Here is a 6,000-nt window from a genome sequence, read left to right on the forward strand (position 1 = left end):
TTAGTTTTAAGGAATAGCCAATCAGCGTATTCGATATGGAGACCCTATTGAGCAGGTTACCTGATTGGTTGTAAGTTAGTTATAAATGTAATATAGTCATAATATGATAATATGATTAAGGAAAAGACATAAATTTACATTATTAAAGATGAAGTGCACGTGCACCGTGTGACCTTCACAACCCGTCAACCCTCCATCTTACAAAAGTAATTTTATCATGAAAATTAAAAATGTGTGTTTGCAATCGTGCTTACATTTGAAATTATGCAGATAAAACCTGTTTTTCATGGATGCATCATTTAATAAATAAAACCGTCAAATGTCGCGAGTCGCGAGGGACGAATCACGGAGAGCGCTAGCTAGCAGCAGGAGAAAGACGTGGATGATGGATATACGAAAATGGCTCAGAAAAGGAAAAAATGCAAGCGACGAAAATGAAGAAAGACATGTTGTGGGAGGAGGAGGAGGAGGAGGAGGAAAAGACGATCATGTCGATGAAATACCGACAGAAGCTGGCCAACCTGGCCAAGCCAGCAACGTCAGCCCTGCGGTGGAGCCCCAGCACAGACAGCCGAGTTTCTACGCTCGGCGGCGGCCTCGGGGTCAGGTGTGACTGTCAAGCCGCTTCCCGATGATCTTGGAAGTGAGAGACCGAATCAAGTTGTTCTACAGCGGTACCCTGGCCATCTGTTGCCGAACAAGAGTCGCTCGTTTGTGTCCTCGTGGTACCAGACTAATGAATGGCTGGAATACAGTGTGCAGACAGATGCAGCATTCTGCTATCCATGTAGGAAGTTTAACACCGCACGTGGTCCAGTGGACTCTACTTTCACAGTGCGAGGCTCCCGGAATTGGAAACATGCCGTTGAGAAAGGCAGGGGGTTTCACAAACACACAACTTCAAAGGAACGTTTAACTTGTGTTTTGAGGTGGAAGGAGAATGAGAGGCACATCGATTGTGGTGAGGAGATTTCCACACTCCTCAATGCTGACCAGCCAAATAGAAAACGGTACTATGTGTCTGCTCTTATAGATGTTGTGGGATTTCTCACCGAAAATCAGATACCTTTTAGAGGGAGCCTTGATAATTTTGAGGATATGTCAGACGGGCACAGTGGGCTCTTTCTCTCGTTTTTAAACTACACACTCAAAAAAGACACCGAGCTCGCCGAAATAATAAAGCATATCCCACGAAACGCAAGCTATACTAGTCCGGAAATGCAGAATGAACTGATCTGCACATTGAGTAATGTTGTGACGGATGCCATCGTGGAAGAAGTAGGCACATCGTGGTTTACCATCAAGGTGGATGGGACGAGGGACCCCACTGAATGTGAGAACATATCAATCATCTACTCACAATAGCTACAGCCGACGCTGGAGATGCAAAAACATTGACAGACCTAATAATTGCAGAGCTGACAAAAACAGGACTTGACACGTCAAAAATATTAAGTCAGGTGTACGACGGGGCTTCGGTAATGGCTGGGAAGCACGGTGGGGTGCAAAAGTTGTTGCAAGAGATATTGGAAAGAGAAATCCCCAATGTGCACTGCTTAAATCACCAACTCCATCTGGTAGTTGTCCACGCACCAGCAGCAGAGAAAGCTGTCACTGATTTCCTCGAGGTTTGTTGTTGCCTGTACAAATTCTTCAGGAAGCCCACTGTTGCTACACAGTATAAAGGTGAGCGGTTAAAACGACTTCTTGATCAAAGGTGGACGGGACATTTAGCCACCGTGTCTGTGATCAGAGGATCTTTTAAGGATATCACATCCTTACTGTCGGAGATTGATGCAGAGCGCGCCTTCGGTGCAGAGATGAGGATGGAGGCTTTTGGGCTTTTGCGGGAAGTCTCTGGGCCTGCCTTCATGTTCACTGCTATCTTTGTACAAAAACTGCTGATGTTGTTAGATGGCCCAAACAGACTCTTGCAGGCAGAGGACATGGACTTGCTCACGGGGTTGGAACTGGTGGCGAGTGTTACAGAGTGCGTGAAGAAACTCCGCTCTGAGGATGAGTTCACTGATCTGTGGAACAAGGCCAACGATGCTCACACTTCTACACCTGCACCACCAAAACGGAGACTCACAATGCATAAGAACTTGGAACAGTTTGTAGTTTTGGAGACTACAGGCCAAAACAACGACAATGTCAAGACAGAACTGCAGAGGGATTTTACAGCGCAATTGACACTGTGTTTGGCGAGATCGCTTAAGCGCTTCAGTGAACGCAACACACAACTCGCCCGTTCACTCTCTGCCTTGAATCCTGAAAATGGCACGTTTTTGGATCCCCACTTGCTCCAGCACATCATGACATTAACAAAGTCAACCATCAGTGAAACAGAGTGTGTGGTTGCAAAGTAGTTTATTCACTCACAGACAGAAAAGCAGCCAAACGAGAGATGGACAACACAAAAACTCCTCTCAACATACCACAAAACGCTGGAAGCCATGCCAAGTGTAGTGACTGCTATGAGACTTGGACTAACATTTGGTGCGTCCACTGCCATGTGTGAAAACTCATTCTCAACATTGAGGAATGTCTTCACTGACCACCGACGGTCCATGCGCCATGCACTCAAGGCACAACTGGTACGGCTGGCCTTCGAGAGAGACCTCACACATAAATGCCTGAACGAATGGAAGGAGAAGGTCCTCACAAGATTCCACACCGAGACGCGTTGCCTGCAGCTCTTCTGACAGCGAGTGCAGCTGTATAAAAACTGTACGAGGAGTTCAGATGTGTGTGTGTGACTGCTGGTGATGCGTGTGTGGTTGTGGTTGCAGTGTGGTTGTGGTCAGCACCCGCCATGGTCGGCTGCTTTGTACTTCTGATGTTTAAGTTAAATGTTGTGTTTGGTGCTTTGCATATCCCATATCTAGTGCTTTGTGCATAACCTTACCTCTGTGTAATTGACTGCTTTAAATGTGGACCTTGTGGTATCTTCAGGCTGGTCGTATTTGCTGTTGATAGTTTAACGTGATGATCGCAGGTCATAGCCTACTGTATCTTATTTCAAAGTGCACTGATTTTGGTGCCAACCTCCCCCGTTTGGTCATTGTATCTCTGGTATATTAATTTTCTAATGCCAATTCTTGACAACACCTTGTATAAGTGCACCTGAATTGGTGCCAATTGTCTAATCATTGAATATCTGCATTGTGAATGTGCCAGTTTGTTTGCGACTCTCCTGCATTCGAATAATTTTAGGCCAAAAACATCGGAACATATTAAATCTAGCTGAGATCAATTTGGTTCGTATGCGACGGCAACCTCAGTATAGATGCGTCAATGCAGCGTGAATACAATAGTATACCTGGTTATCAAAAATATGAAATATAATAATTGTGCCCCCCACATCCAGTTCATATGCCCCCCTTAATACTGAGCCCTGGCTACGGGCCTGGCCCCATCTCTCAATGGTGCAGAATTCCTTTTAAAAATTCTTGTATCTGGATTTAAATTTTTTTTTTAATTAAAGCTGATTTAAATCTTCACCAAAATTGAAGTAATTAGTCCTTTTCACACACCCATGTTCACAAAGTTTCTGCAGAATCCATCCATAATCTTTTTGAGATATTGTGCTATATATCGTTTTTGGCCCCATTTCTCAATCAAGAATCACTTGAAAAATTCTCGAATCAGGATCTGGATTCAGATCTTCACCAAAATCGAATCAATTAGTCCTTTTCACACACTCAACATGTCGACCAAGTTTCATGTGAATCCGTCCACAACTTTTTGAGATATTGTGCTATATATCGTTTTCACCCTATCTCATAATGGTGAAAAATCTCAAAAAAATTAATCTGATTCGGATTCAGATTTCACCGAAATTGAATAAATTCTTCCTTGTCACACGCCAAAAGTGTCCACCAAGTTTCATCCGAATCCGTCCACCACTTTTTGAGATATTATGCTATATATCATTTTTGGCCCGATCTGTCGATGGTTAAGAATCACTGAAAAAATCCTAATAGTCGGATCCGGATCTTCACCAAAATCTAATCACTTCGTCCTTGTCACACAACAAACGTGTCAACAAAATTTCATCCAAATCTGTCCACAACTTCTGGAGAAATCCTGTACACAAAAAGACAGACATGGGTGAAAACAACCTCCTTTCACATGTGGTGACAGAGGTAAATATAGGGGCAATACCCACGGGTGTTTATTGAGGAGTGGAATGATTGTCGAATGATTATTGAGGAGGAAGTCAACGTGGGCCAGAATCAGCAAAATGTACCAATGATACAGCATATACCTATTTTGGGGGGCAACTTTCCCTGCCCTCCCCACCCCCACCCCATTGGAATTCCCCTCCGACCCCAAATTTTAAAATAGCATGAACAAACTTTGGTACGTCATGAGTGATGAAGGTTGTGGTCAAATTTCATCGGAATTGTGTGTGAAGCTTCTAAGAAGAAAGCCAATACTTCCTTTGGGTACACTTTATTTATTTATTTATTTATTGTTAATGGCATGAACAAACTTTGATGCATCATGGGTGATGGTAGGTTGTGGTCAACTTTCATCGAAATTGGGTGCAAATACCTATCGTGGGGGTTAACCCCCCCTGTAAACCCCCATAATGTGCGCAAATTTTGATGCATTCAATACACACACCTTCGTTTGGCATCAGATATGAAACTTGTGGCGACGTTTCATCAAAATCGTGTGTTCGAGTGACAAGCCTGGTGTTGGCTTAGTGGTTTGGGTGGTGGCTTGGGGTCCTAGGGTCCTGAGTTCAAGCCCTGTTGGGCCGTTGAATTAATACACCAGGAGGTGACTCAGCCTGTCATCCTTCCGAGGTCGGCAAAACGAGTACCAGTGTACTGGTAAGGGGGACACTGCATCAGCGGCACAGCCGTGTCCCAACCAATGATGCAACCAGCAGCCACAGGCTGCTGGTTATATATATATATATATATATATATATATATATATATATATATATATATATATATATATATATATATATATATATATATATATATATCAAGCGATAAAGCTGAAGTGTTTAGACTCACTCACTCACTCATACTCACTCACTTACAGACACCGCTCAATCGCATCATCTCACCTGACGAAAGTCCAGGTGTGGTAAGAAGAAGAAGAAGAATTTAACGAGCCAAGAATTCCTTTGCCAGAAGCATTCTTGTGGTTTTTGTAAAGTTCGGATTTTTTTTTCTTCAGAAACTGCAAAACATTTATTTTTGAATTAATATTTGGCTTTCATTGATTCTCTTGCACAAGTTCGATTTACATGTCGTGTACCCTGTAAGAGGTATTCACTCACACAAATCCAAAATGAATCGAAAACAGAGAAAATACTGTGTGCACCATTTTGTTTGTGTACATTCCCTTTGCAAGTTCCAAGATGGCCGTGCGACGGCTTCACTGTTGTGTGCGTCGAGATGTTCATGGGCCTTGGTCTCGGCACCACGAGCCCCGGGTCGAGGTGGGCCTCGCACTGGGCACCACGAGCCCCGCGTCGAGTTGGGCCTCTGTCTCGGCACCACGAGCCCCGGGTCGAGGTGGGCCTCGCACTGGGCACCACGAGCCCCGCGTCGAGATGTTCATGGGCCTTGGTCTCGGCACCACGAGCCCCGGGTCGAGGTGGGCCTAGGACTGGGCACCACGAGCCCCGCGTCGAGATGGGCCTCTGTCTCGGCACCACGAGCCCCGCGTCGAGATGTTCATGGGCCTTGGTCTCGGCACCACGAGCCCCGCGTCGAGATGGGCCTCGGACTGGGCACCACGAGCCCCGCGCCGAGATGTTCATGGGCCTTGGTCTCGGCACCACGAGCCCCGGGTCGAGGTGGGCCTCGGACTGGGCACCACGAGCCCCGCATCAAGATGCATCTCGGTGTTGGCACCACGAGCCCCGCGTCAAGATGCATCTCGGTGTTGGCACCACGAGCCCCGCGTCAAGATGCATCTCGGTGTTGGCACCACGAGCCCCGCGTCAAGATGCATCTCGGTGTTGGCACC

General features: G+C 45.7%; 1 long non-coding RNA gene across 1 annotated transcript in view; it reads right to left on the bottom strand.

Annotated features, from left to right (window-relative positions):
- LOC147032487 (uncharacterized) overlaps positions 1-5,575 on the bottom strand; it is a 48,545-nt gene extending 42,970 nt beyond the window's left edge. The window contains exon 1 of the long non-coding RNA XR_015055183.1: positions 5,090-5,575. This is a non-coding gene — a long non-coding RNA (uncharacterized LOC147032487). The remainder of the gene's footprint in view (positions 1-5,089) is intronic.
- Positions 5,576-6,000: the final 425 nt, after the last annotated feature.

This window comes from Eptatretus burgeri, chromosome 2 (assembly GCF_056783735.1).
Source record: "Eptatretus burgeri isolate ZD-2024b chromosome 2, Ebu_testis_v1, whole genome shotgun sequence".
Lineage (NCBI taxonomy): Eukaryota > Metazoa > Chordata > Myxini > Myxiniformes > Myxinidae > Eptatretus > Eptatretus burgeri.